Below are 13,330 nucleotides of genomic sequence, written 5' to 3'. Positions count from 1 at the left end.
GGGGGGTGGGGGTGGGGGGGTGTGGTGTTATTATTTTTTAAATTTTTTTCCCTGAAAAGCCTGCCAGCATCAAGGCCACACTGTGCCAGGATAATCACGGGCACTGCTTGCTACCTGGCTCTGCGTTTTGCCGTGCTTCTCCTCGGATGGTGCATCTGTTCATTTATCTCAGACCCAGCCATCCCTTCTTAGATCTCAGCCTGTCTCACCCAGGCTGGTTTTCGGAAGGGGGTTGCTGCAAGGAGCCATGCGAGTGTTTTAGTGTGCCGGGCTCCCCTGCAGCGCCCGCACCCTGCATCCCATAGCCGTGGGTCCTGGGTCCCCGTGCTGGTCCTGGGTCCCCATGCCGGCCCTGGCGAGGCAGCCGGGATAACTTGTTCTTGCAGCTGGCAGCAAAACAGTGGTGTGGCTTGGTTTTGTTGGCTCGCTGGGGATCTAAACCCATCCCTGGACGTTGGTTTGGGAAGGCAGACACCTTTTCTGCCAGCACGGCTTCAGGAGTTTGCTCGTTGTACAAGGCACTGCCAGGTGACAGGGATGTTTTGATCATAATTATCTTAATGCACCTTTAACCTGGAGGTTATTCTGCTGCTCACAGAATGGTTTTAAAAATCCTGTCCCCCAGGCTTTCTCATGTGCTGGGTTTTAGTACCACTACCGGGGAGCACAAAACAGCATTTTTCTTTCTGTGTTTCCTGATGTTGAACCTAACAATCTAATGTGCTTAAAATAGGCAATGCTCTTCCTAAGGCACAGATACAATTTATTTGTTAATTATTCAGTTTTCAGTTTTTCAGGCTGTTGCTTTTTCTCTGAAAAACAGGTCTTGTGCTGCAAAAAAAATGCAAATATAGTTATAACTTAGGAAAGAGAAGATTAATTGGCAACTTAGTTAGGATTTTGTAGGAGTAAACACACAGGGCACGACTCTTTAGCCCAGCGGCAGTGCAGTTGCTGTTAGACAGTATTTTGTACCCTTTGCACTCTGATTTCATAGCACTGTAGATGCCCAGGGCAGGTCTCAGCAATGCCCAAGCCCTGGCTGGTGTGTATATACAAGAAGAAATAAAGCCCAGCAATCTGGATTGGCACTGTTTGCTTACGGCCCGTCTCTTGGATACCTCTTGAGAGAAGAGCCAAAGGTCCCTAAAAGCTGTCTAATCAAGGCAATCGAGGAGCAATTAAAAGCGTGCAGGTGTCTGTGCCTCCGAGTAGGATGTGAGCATTAATAAGTAAAGCATTAAGAAGCAAACAGGAGAAATGCGCCAGAACTGAGGTTCAAAATAGCAAACTTAAGCGTATGGGTGAGAGCGTCACCTCCCGCTGCCAAACATGTCTGAAGCCTCGTGCGGCCGCTTGCTGCCTCCTGGCCCGGGGGGGGAGGGAGAGGTGCGAGGCCAGTGCTGGGAGGTGTGTGGGCACCCCACGGTGCTCGTTAGCTTGTCACTGGGTAACGAGCCTCATCTGGGGTCTCACTCGTCCCCTGGGCATCCTCATCCCCTGGGCATCCTTTCTAGGCAGAGGCTGTCCCAGCAGTGGTCCTCTCCTCTCCAAGCCTTCTTGGTCCCCTTCTTGGTCCGAGATGGGAAGGCAGGAGGCAAAGGCAGGGTTAGGCTTTGCGATGGTGCTGCCGTGTTGCTGGTGCTGGGCACGGCCCCCAGCCCCGCGGTGTGCCCTGCGCTGGCAGGCAGCTCGCTGGAGCGAGCAGAGTCATTGAGAGGGCTGAGGCACGCTCGCGTTTTGCCTTTGCCGTGTGATAGCGGGGTATTGCTTTAAACAGGTTTTCTTGATGCGATTTCCACTCTTCCCTATCCCCTCGGGATGTCTGCGTGTCTGAGACAGGCAGAGCAGGTTTCCTAGGAGAGCGACGGCGCAGCGTGGTGCCTGCTCGCCCGTCCCGGTGGCGTGTCACCGGCTGTCTCGGCTCCCCAGTGGGGCTGAACTTCCCGCCCCGGCGTTACCTGCCTGGGGTGCTGGAAACCTCGTGAGCCTGGAAGAGTGGGGGCGAAAAAAACGCAGCTGTGGAAAGGGCATAGGGGTGTCGCTGTGCCAAACCCATCGATGCTGAGCGGGGGTTCAGCCGGGACCCTGGTACAGATCCCAGCCGTGGGATAAAGGTGTATGGTGAGGGCGTTGGGAGGAAACTCTCCAGCAAGTGATGCGGTTGCAGGGAGGAGAGGAGGAGGAGAAGCCGAAGCCATCCGTGGGTCAGGCAGCCCTGGCCGGCCTCACGGAGCTGTTGGCGTTTGTCATCCTTCCCCTGGTCCAGAGACACCGGTTTGCGTTTTGTGGTGGTATCATTGAGACGTGCTCGTTCCCGCTGGCAGGACACTCAGGGGTTAATTCTGAGCATCCTTCCACTCTTTCAGCAGAAGGACAGCAAGCCCTCGCAGTGTTTTGTTTTTAATATCAGTTGGCCAGTACAAGAAAAGTGATGTCAGAAAAACCATCTTTCAGTGACAATATGATTAATTCCTTCTTAGAGGGGGAAAAAAAAGGATTGGGTATTTTTTCCCCTTGTTTTGCCATTACCTAAAGATGGCCTGACAGTAAAGAACTCGTGATTAATTGTACCAAAAGAAATGTAATAGACACCTTTTCTTGGCATCATCTGTATTTTGCGTGATTTCGCTGTTACCTTGTTGGCTCAATGTAGGAAAATTATCTCTGAGGCCGCTGGAAGGGATGTTAACTTCCTTTTCCTTATTACGGATTGATCTTTCATATCTGCTTTTCTCTGGGAGCTCTTTTATTCCCACAAGTGATACAAACCTTCTGCTGTTTTCCATATATTCCACTTAAGTAGTTCAATACCTTTTGGAGCCTGTATGGGAACATTTAATAAAGACTCCATGATTGCCATATTTTGAAGGTTGTATGATATGAGAAATTATATATTGTTTTAATAGCTGAATATATATGCTGTTGATTTCAGATAAACCAATATTTTTCTAATAAGGTGGAGAAATGATACCTTTTTTTTTGTTTCTATCCTCCAGAGTGTGAATATTTTTCCATCTGTGGTTTCCACTAAAATGGATTTTCAATCTCTCTGAAATTTCTGCCCAAGTCCCAGCAATATTTGCTTAAGAGTAATCAGAGTATTACCCAAATCTCTGTTCAAAGCAACAGTGACCTTACCAGTGGTGAGCAATAATTGGATTATTTTCAGAGATGTAGGAAGATTCACTGTAATAACAAAAGAAGAAATACCAAATGATAACACCACTTGTCTGCAGCACTGTAAGCCGCAGCACTTTCCGTAGGATAGTTTAATAGCTTAGCATATTATGAATACTGAGTAAGAAAGGCAGAGACTTGGGGAATAGCTGCTGTCTTGCTTTTTGGGGGCACACACGTATTTATGGGGGGGGGGAGTTCTTTTGTTCATTGTTATTATTATTATTATCCAAGTGCTTTTGCCAGGACGTGATGATCTGTGTGTATAAAACTTGCACCCAGGGCAGCACTCACCTGCCTGCAAGGTGGGTTGCGGTGAGCAGCCTGATGGTGCGGGCAAAGGTACGGCCGAAAATGTCCTGGCTCGGTGGCGTTACCGAAGGATGGTTTGGTGTGGTGAGGCTGTGGCTGGGACATCTACATGTCCTGGGTCCAGCCATCCCCTCCGCTGCCCGTGGCTCGGCTGGAGTTGGGTAATGCCGATTTCTCGCCGTGGGTTTCTCAGCAGCGTGGGTGCACGTCAGCCGGCAAAGCCCACAGACACGGGCAGCATCCCCACGCAGCACGGGGCAGACACCGGTGGGGCTTCTCCCGGAGAGGCTGAGCTGCTGCGAAGACAAATTGGAAACCATTTGGAAGAGCAAATCCATATCAGCGCAGCATCGGGCGAGCCTGATTGCCTCGCTCTCTGCTTTTAATTGTAATGAATTATATGGCTCGGCACGGCAGGGTGCCGAGCCTCTTGGCTGAAACTTGTGTAATTCACGTAAGTGTTTACACGAAAGCCAAGTAAATGTTAAGCTTCCTACAGATTTCAGTATACACGAACCCTTGTTTGTGTTCAGTTTGGGAGACCAGCGGAAGCAAAGCAGCACGTATGGCTGGGTGTCTGGGCGGGGAAAGTGTGTGCGTATGTGAATTGCATCTGTTAAAAGATACATAAAAAAATATGACCTTTCGATTTCCCTGGAGCAGTTTTGCAGTGACCTGTCTGGTTCCCCCCCAAAAAAAGAGTTTTGTATAATTTTGGTTTATTAAGAGATGCTCAAGGGCACGGGGGAGTTTTTACCTCTTGACCACTAAAAAAAAGGCTTGTGCCGTCAAGGCTACCGGCGTTCTTTGAAGTCCTCCCGTGTGCCCACATGATGCTTCTAATTACTGCAAATGAGCCTTCTGCAGCACAGGCTGCTGCGTAATTCAAACCAACGCTTCTCACCAGATGGGATCCCTCCTAGGCTAGACCTTGGCGATGTCTGTGCCCACGACAGTGACAAGGGAGCGTGTCACGCGCGCGGGGCGAGGCGTCGGTGCTGACCCCTGACGGCACGCGGTTGTGAGCAGAGGTCCCTCAGCCTGGCTGTGCCCTGCGTGTCCAGAGGTGACCCTCGGCTCTAGCACAGGGACCGGCCGTGCAGACCGCCAGCTCTCTTGGCTTCCCTTTGACGTGAGAGGAGATGAAATTTGGGACCCTGCACATCCGCCAGGCCCTTGTTGTTGTCCTGATGGGGCTGGGTTTGCTTTGAAACAACAAAACCAAGCCAGGCTGTTAGAGAATTTGCATTAAGATGATTCCTTGGGCATGGTGCAGCCAGGAGATCTGTATACCTGGATGTAATTTTATTTTTAGAAAGCACGTCCAGGAGCATAACGGCTTCATTACCATGCCAATTGCAGCCCTGCCTGTTGAAGAGTATTTAATTGTTTTCATTCCCTGTGCAGCCATTTGTACTGGATAGGGCAAAAGCAGGAGGGGAAGGGAGCTTGTGTGACTGGAAACAGTAAGGACACTGAAGTAGAAAGCAAAGTGCTTGTCTTGAAGCATCCCTGTGAGATTCCCTCCCCAGAGCATCCCAATATTCAAGGAACCTGCAGTGTTTTGGAGACCTTTCCTCCAAAGAGGAGAGGCGGCTTTTCCTCCCATTGCCTTTGGAGGAGCCACAATTTTTTCCTCTTTCAGGCCTTTCTCTTGAAAAGAAAAGGAAAAAAAAGAAAAAGAAAACCAAAAAAGAAGTGTTTGAAAAGCAACCCGAGCCCCCATTTCATCAGATGGTGCTGGAGGCCAGGGATGAAGGAGAGGTAAGAGGTTTGCCCCAGCAGCCCTGCTGCCGAGCGGGGGCAACGCTGACCCTTCCCAGCCGCTCCCCGGGGGTTTCTCTCCTGCCTGCTTGCCCCGAGGGTTTTTAGCCTCCTTACCACTCCTGTGTGAGCAAGAATGTATAAAAACAGGTAAAAGAGAGAGAGGAAAAGAGGGGGGGAAAAAAAAAAGGATTTATGTTTCTCTGGCAGTGGTTTTCTAAGGAGCCCTGATTATTCAGCAGCAGTGGAAAAAGCTGCAGAAGATGTAAATAATCTTCAGGATTATGCTAAAGCCAAGCTTCAGTCATTTTCTTGGAAAAAAAAATGCATGAGGCCTGTCCATTTAATAACCAACCAGAATTTCTCTAGGGTTTCTTATATTTTCATGAAAAGGATCAGTTGTCTTGAAGAGAAATGGTAATTCTGGTATCTGCAAACACCCTTTGGTGGGGGGGAGCATGTGGTTCAGGTTGGTGTACTTCTTTGATAGGGCTTTTTCTTCCCATTTTCTTTTTATGATACTATCATACAGCCACAGTTACACACTAAAATGATCAAAAGCAAAGAGTTGGTTTATCATGAAATGGCGAACCACGGCTGTACTCTGTGGTATAGGCTGTATCAAGATAAAAACACTACATGATTTTTAGCTTTCCCTGTGTTTATATTTGGTGCCAGAAGTACTTGAGCGATTTTGCAAAGTGTGTATACAGTGCAGTCAGGCTTTCCAAAAAAATCACGATATCTTTTGAAATCTATACAGGATCTTACTTACCCTGCTGGGCTTAATTTTAGACTATCAAGTTTATCGTTCAAGGAGGAAAAAATGGGTTTGTTGTGTGCTGTATTTAATCAAGTGCAGCAAAAAACTATCACAGGCATCGTTCATCTTCGGAAGCCAATTTTGGTTTCCATTTTAGTTGTAGAAAAACCCAGCCCCAGTAAAATGGACTCATTTATTGTGCAGATCTGATGGCACCAAGATTACAGCTGCTGGCAGGTATCGGCTGGTTTGCAGTGGCAGTCACCGTATGGATTTTTATGGGGTTTCAGTCTTGAGAACTGTGTGTTTAATCATTGTAGCAATGCCAGGAGATGGGGATTTGAGGATGCTTGGAAATAAGGGAAAGTTCACGACATTCCTGTTGCGGCTTCCAAAACGCGAGGTGTGCTGCTGATGTTAATAAAAATGCCAGACTTTGTACCGGACAGCCCTTTGCGTGGTAGGGATGCTCTGATTTATTGGTGCACAGGGAGGTGGGACGGTGGGGCTGGCATTGCTTGGGAACAAATTCCAGTAATCACCACCCGTATAGAACTCTTGGGGGTTTCATTTCCAGCAGCCCTTAATTCAAGAAACAGTTTCTGTCACTCCAGGTTCAGCCACAGGCAAAGAAATGGCTGAGAGAGAAATAAGTGATGTGTCCTAAGCTGCAGGAAGGGAGTGGTGGTATTTTTCATAATTTGATGCATTAAAACCAGTAATCTTCCAGTTCTGTTTCTGAGTATCCTGGCTGTCTTGTATATCTGTGGACTCCTACAGCAGTATATTTTTCTCCAGGTTTGCACATGCCTGGGGTGATGGCCTGTGAGCTGTTCTGGCAATACCAAAAAAAAAAAAAAAAAAAAAAGAAAAAAAAGAAAAAGGCTTGGAGGGGGGCAGGGAGGGGATGTGATGCCAAGTGGAACAGCTCTGTCTTACCCGCCTCGAAGAGAAATCATCCGAACGCTGAAGGAGACAGGCTCCATTGCGCAGATTAATGTGCAGTGTTTGAAAGCAGCCAAGAACATTTCATACACACACACGGCAAGGCTGGAAGGAGCTAGGTGGTTCAGCTCTGCAGAAGCCATTCCTTTCTTTCCCTAAGAGGGCATTTAAAAAGAAAAAAAAAAAAAAAAAGAAGAAAAAAGGGAGAGTACAAAGGTCTCTGGGAGCGCTCAGCCGGTTTAATTGGCTGAACATAGCGCTTTACAGTTGGGATTAATATGGATATTTCTTAATAACGTGTCACCTTGTCAGGAGTTTCAGGGTCAGGACTGCAAGGCTGCATCGTGCTCGCAACTAAAGTTCTCGCCTTTCCTTCTGGTTTTTATTATTACAGTGGCTCCTGTAGCAAATATTCAAAGGAAGACGGTTTTAAGTTTCTTCTTTTCTTCCCATGCAACTAGTGAAAAAACTGGAAAGACGAGGGGAAGGATGGTCTGCAGAGCTTGGCAGTGATCGCTGCGGCCTGGGTCCCCTCGTGGATCCACGCCGGCTTTGACCTGCATGCCAGGATTTACAGCGTATCAGCAGAAGCACGGTGAGCTCAAACCTAAGCAAATCACAGCCAGAAAGCAAATAAAAGAAGTGATTTAGCAGCACTCACAATGGCTTCAAAGGACCTGAGACCATTAGCATTTTTACAAGTATTTTACAACTGGTCTTACTGCCTTTTATCTCCATGGGTCTCCCCTGAGTGACCACCAGCGCGGGGATGCCCGTGGGGAGGAGGCTGCTCCTCCGTCCCCTGCTCCCCAGCAGCTGGGGTGATGCCAACACCGTCGTTGAGGGTTATTTTGCTTTTTCTCCGTTTTTCTCCTTTTTCCTTCTTTTTTCTCACCTTCCCTCCCCGCCCAGTAATTTCAGAGGGAGCTCTGGGAAGCCCACCTACTTGATCAGCACCCGTAATTGCCACCAGCGCTAATGGGATGCACTCGGAAGAAGGTTTCTCTAATTTCCCATGCTCCCGCCTGCCCCTGCCCCCCTCCAGGAGTGATTGCCCATGGCTTTATAGTCAGCATCTCGCCCACCGCAGAGGAGAGGTTCCTCTGCCTGGAGACACCGCAGGGCGACGAGGCTGAAGCCTTCCCCGCTCTCTATAAAGTCGTTAGCGGCACAAAAACGAGCAGCAAGCATGCAGCTGATAAAAGTCTCAGCGAGCCATTTGCTCCTATAATAATCGTCTTTTATGCATAGATAATTTTGATAGAGTCGCACTTCCGAAGCCCGCTGTCATCAGGGTGGCGAGAGCTGACCTGTTAATCGTAAGAGGAATTAATGGAATTACAGCTGGCGGAGGCCCCTCTCTGAAGAGCTGGCTCAGGGCGTAGCGCTGGAGGGGAGTTTAAAAACGAAGCAATGTGTGTTGTCCTTAGAGCTGCAGATAAAGTGGAGGGAGTTGGTTCCCAGGGGAGAAGGGGAGTGTGGAGGAGATAAACTCCAGGAGTATAAACACCAGATTAACCACCTAGTTCTGAGGAGTGTGAGCACACACGCATTTTCATTGCACCCACTCGGTAATTAATGGAGACTTTTAATTTAACTGGGGGGCATGGAGCAGAGGGAGTCTAGGGCCACCAGGATTTGCAGCCTTGTGGTGGCTGTAGCTGCAGGAGACCCAGGCGAGATGGTCCAGCGTTACCCTCTCTTGATGGTGCTTCTGTGGTGGTAATTGGTTTAGCACCATTGACATGAAGTGAACTGAAATCAGAGGATCCCTGCTGATGCTTTAGACCACCTGAGGTTCTGGCTGTGTCCAAATATTACCAAACAGCTGTTAGATACTTCATGAAGCAATTTCTCTGAGTTTTCTTCTTAGGAAGTTTATTTTAAAATGCCATATATCCATCTAGCCTGCAGAGATTAAAAGAATAGCTTATCTCATCTGTACAGAAGACCCATAGAGTCCTTAAATATGCTTTATATTGGTGCTTCTCAAAGGAAGGGTTGATTGCCTGGTCTTAAATATCCAAAATGTGATCCCTACATGCCTGAATACGCGTACACAAGACCTCTCTGAGGAGCAGTCAGAGAGGCTGCTCAGAGAGACTGTTCTTAGAAGTTTATGAAGAATAACGCAGCCAGTTGCATTGAAATGCTGTTGTCATTTCTGCATTCAAAATGCACATGCAGTCCGGGGTTTGGAGCAAAGGACAGTAAGTAGACAGTCCTGTTAATAAGGAGCATGTTCCTCGGAAGGGGAGAACGATGATGATAAAGTGATTTCTTCTTCAACAACAAAAGGGAGATAAATGGCATTTGGTCACCTCCATGTGTGCACTTCAGGAATGTTTAAAGTCTGTTCACCAGTTTTTGGACTAATTCTATATGGAGGAGGGGCAGGCTTCCTGCACAATTAGCAACTGGTTTACACTTTGGGAAACATGATGAAATCGTCCTCTTCCAGGACGGCTGGAGAGGAAAGCCCTGAGCGCAGGTGATGTCCTTCCCAGCACAGGCACTGGTGGGACTGTAGGCACCCCCGTGCTGTGCCAGCCAAGGAGGAGTTTTTCTGTCCCCGTCGGCTCCCTCCGGCAGCAGCGGGGTTCCCCATTTCCCTGCTGAGCAGCGACAATCCCACAAGCGTGCAGGGAGCAGCGCGGCTGGAGGACGGGGACCGGTCTGCAAAGCGGTTTTGTGAGGTCCCTGGAGCTGGGCGTCCTGGCTGGCAGCGGTGCCCTGCGGCAGCAGCGACGCTGTGGGATGGTGCTTTCCCTCCGTGGCAGAGGCCAGCAGCGTGGGTCGGGACCCGAGACCTGCAGCCTGAGCGCTTTGCAAAGGTGATTGCTACGTGGATGCAACCCTTACCTATGGGTCTCCTACGTGATTGCAAACCAGGAGGAGAAAGCCCCCATGCAGAATACGTGTCCAGGAAAGGGGAAACACCTCTCGGAAATAATTAATTTCTTGTTGGGACCCTCAGGATGTCAATGTAAGGATTTAAGACCAGGAGAGAAAGTACATCGCGCTGCTCTCCGCTGTCGCTACCCCTGGCTCGGCTGAGGCTCGCGTCGGGTGGCACGTGGGTGGCTCTAACGCTGCGTTCGTTACGGGGAAGCTCAAAAGGTTTTCGTTCGCCGTCCGATGTGTAGTGGTGAGGTGCTACTTCTCACCGACCGAACAACCCAGGGAAAATAAAGCAGGAAGGAAAGCTCAGACTTGCAGGGGAGGGTGGGGAGAACATATTTTGGGTAGTCTGTCAGTCAGCTTGACACTAATTGGTTGCAGTAAGTAATCGTTCTCCATGTAAATTAGGCTCCAATTTCCTCTGTAGTCTGTCTGTTTGCTGTGTGGGCTTCGGTCTCTAATTAGGCTCTCACGTGGCAAACCTGGTTTGTAAGCTGCTTTTGTTCCCCAAGAGCCAGGCTCAGCCCTCTGCGAGGCTGCCCGGGCAGCTCGAGCCCCGCTCCCGAGCGGGATGGTTCTCAGATCAACACTGCCAAGTTCAAAACAAATTCTTCTTTTTAATGTATGTTTTGATTATTTCTGTACTTAAAACTTGCGAAGGGGGGAAGATTAAAATGCAAAGGGACTTACTAGACTTACAATGGGAATACCGCTCGGAAATGCTTCCTCTGCGTTCCTGGAAGCCCTCCTCGCTCCTCCATGAATAGACTTCATTGAATCGCTAGCCTCTGCGAAGGACGGAGCAGCTTGCCCGCATCTGGATCCTGCCGCCTGTCTGCCGGGACACCTGGAGCACATTCCGCTTGCTCCAGCTCCCTTGCTCGGAGGCAGCTGTGTGCGCGCGTTCAAAGCTCGCCCAAACTCCAGCCCACGTTCTGGAGCTGCTCCAGGGTTGCACATCTGTAACCTAGTGCAGAAATGTGCAGTCGCACGAGAGACTTTTATCCCTGGTCATTCCTTGTTTGCCAATGCGGGCGGGGGTCTAGGTCGCTGCCCGCGGTGGAGCTCTGTGGTTTCCGAGCTGCTGCCGGTAGCCCCCACCTTAGCCCGAGCGTCAGAAGCAAATGCTGTGGTCAAGCATCTAGATTTGCGTGCAGCGAAGGGAGCCGTGTCTCTACAGCTAACGTCTGCGCCAGGCTGTTTGTCAGCGACGCTTTGTGATCCAGTAGTTACCTTTGTGAAATTCGGTGTAACTTTAGGAACTGTGTGCTAACCGTTTCTATAAACCCCCCTCCTTATGTGATACAATCCTGACCCAGATGCGTGAGCGGTACTGTTCGGCATTCTGATAAATACTGGGTTTATTGGCATCCTGATATTTACCTGACTGACTTTCCATCCGGTGTTACGTGCGGGGAGTTGCTGGTCATCTTCAGTGCACTGGCAAGGCTGTGGTCCCCTCAAAGCAGGTAGATAAGAAACTCTTTTGGGAGAAAGAGGAGAAGCAAATGGAGCGTGGGGTGTTTTTATTGCTTCTCTTTACGTGATTTATATATTGGCAAGGTAACTTTGCTTTCATACCGCTAGTCAAAACTGGAAGGGATGTTGGCTCCGTGGAGAGCTAAATTTGGATAAAGGGACAGGATTGGATTAGGGCTTACGATTTTCACCAATAAGCTAGAACTGCGATGGGCGTCACTCCGCCAGCTGGGGCAGCAGCCGGGGAGCTTTCCCTCCCCGGATGACCGCAGCCGCCCGCCGGCACGCAGGCAGCCTCCGACCCGGGCACCGCCGCCGACGGAGGATGCACCACAGTCCACAGCACCGAAGGCGCTCGCCTCGCCGCTGCCCATCCTGCCCATCCTTCCTTCACTCGTTACATGGGGGTTTTCCAGCCTGCAAAGTGAATGCCTATTTAGCCTGGGTAAGTAATCGCACTCGATATATAGCCTACGAAAGTATAAGCCGCTTTAAATGCTGTACAAATGTTTGCGTTGGGAAATGATTTTCTTTTTCGGCTCGAATTCCTGCCTGTCTTTGCAAGCGCCGCTTCTCGCTGCAGGCAGAGCCCAGGGGCAGGCAGGGGCTGCTGGGGGCCAGGCACAACCCCGCCACCCCCCCGGAGCAGCGATGTGCCGTATCCCTTGCTAATATCTGACCCAGAGGACTCAGTAAAACTTTTACTTGATGCAAATGTGACTTCTCTCACCAGCCCCTGAGCCGCTCCTGCTTTTTTTACTCTGTCGAAAAACCTCCGAAGAGTAAAACCCTGCGGGAGGCTGGAGCTTATCTTCAGCTCTGGGTTTCCAAACGTGCTGTGTGTCTTCTCAGCTGTTGCAAGGATTTGTGCAGAATGACAAAATGCAAATTTGGCATTGGCAGCTGTGTTTAATACAGGATAAAGGGTTATTTTTAACTTTTGGATTTTTTTTGTCTTTGTTCACATGAATTCAGGAGAAAACATCCAATTCCTTTGAGGCAAAACAAAGGGTTCTTTTAAGTGAAACAAAGATTTCTAAGTACTTTATCAAACCTGTTCAATTCAATTGCTTTTGGATACTTTAGGAATTAAGCAGATAGGAGGCTGAGTTAGTGACAAACAAGATGTTTGGTTGGAAAAAGGGCTTTAGTCCTGCCGGAGAAGGCAGAGGAGCACACGGCCTGCCTGACACCCGCTCTGGGCAGAGGTCCTGGGGCTGTTTGCTGGCTGGGGGTGTTAAACAGCATCCTCTGTTTGCCTTTGTTTAGGCAGTGCAAATTATTTGTGTGCTTTAGGATTCTTTCATTCTTCCAGCAGATGTTTTATCTGTGCAACTGGTGGAGTAATTAGAGAGAGAGACGTGGTGTGCAAACACCCCTTCTGGGGGGGTTAGAGAAGTCACAGCGTGCGTCCTGGGAGCAGCCGCTGAGGAACAAAGTTAGCACAAGTTGCCAAAAGCAAAATGCATATGGCCCAACGTATTTGACTTTATTTCTGTGAAGGGGTTGTTCCCCCTCCTCTGCCGAGAACGGGCAGGGGCTGCATCCCGGGGCAGAAGACCGTGCTGCTTCTTACGGCAAATTTCTCTCAACGTGAGAATCACTCACTCAGGACTTTTGCGGTGGCAGCTGGGGGATGATTAAATGTTCTGTCTGCAGGAAATTACCAGGAGATTTGAATATTTTCCTCAGTGGCTTTGGCACCAGCAGTGGGGTGACATGGGAGCCTCCCAGCATGTAGATTGGGCCGCCCAGAGGTTTTGAAGGCTCTGGTTGCATGAGCATATTTTTGCTCTGCTACCATTTAAATAATGGCAGCAACATGCTGATTCCTCTAATGATCTTGATTAAGTTATTGGTTATTTCCTTAATTAGCTACTTGATCTACTTGCACCTTAAATGAGTCTATTTGTTCACCCAGAGGAGAGAAAGAAAAAAAAAAAAGCAGCTCCTTTTTTTTTTTTTTTTTTACCCCCTCCCCCTGTT

General features: G+C 49.1%; 1 protein-coding gene across 4 annotated transcripts in view; it reads left to right on the top strand.

Annotated features, from left to right (window-relative positions):
• Positions 1-13,330, top strand: part of PRICKLE2 (prickle planar cell polarity protein 2) — a 105,844-nt gene that overhangs the window by 35,725 nt on the left and 56,789 nt on the right. Inside the window, exon 1 of one of the 4 annotated variants that reach the window (XM_075762332.1) lies at positions 11,609-11,789. The exons of 2 other annotated variants lie outside the window; for them this stretch is intronic. The gene's annotated coding sequence lies outside the window, so the exon portion shown is untranslated. Of the gene's footprint in view, positions 1-11,608; positions 11,790-11,897; positions 12,037-13,330 lie in introns of those variants that run through there. One more of the 4 variants, XM_075762334.1, reaches the window with a different exon arrangement.

Source organism: Balearica regulorum, chromosome 10, assembly GCF_011004875.1.
Source record: "Balearica regulorum gibbericeps isolate bBalReg1 chromosome 10, bBalReg1.pri, whole genome shotgun sequence".
NCBI classification, from domain to species: Eukaryota; Metazoa; Chordata; class Aves; order Gruiformes; family Gruidae; genus Balearica; species Balearica regulorum.
The sequence above is the reverse complement of the archived record's forward strand: the minus strand, read 5'-3'. Positions and strand labels throughout refer to the sequence as shown.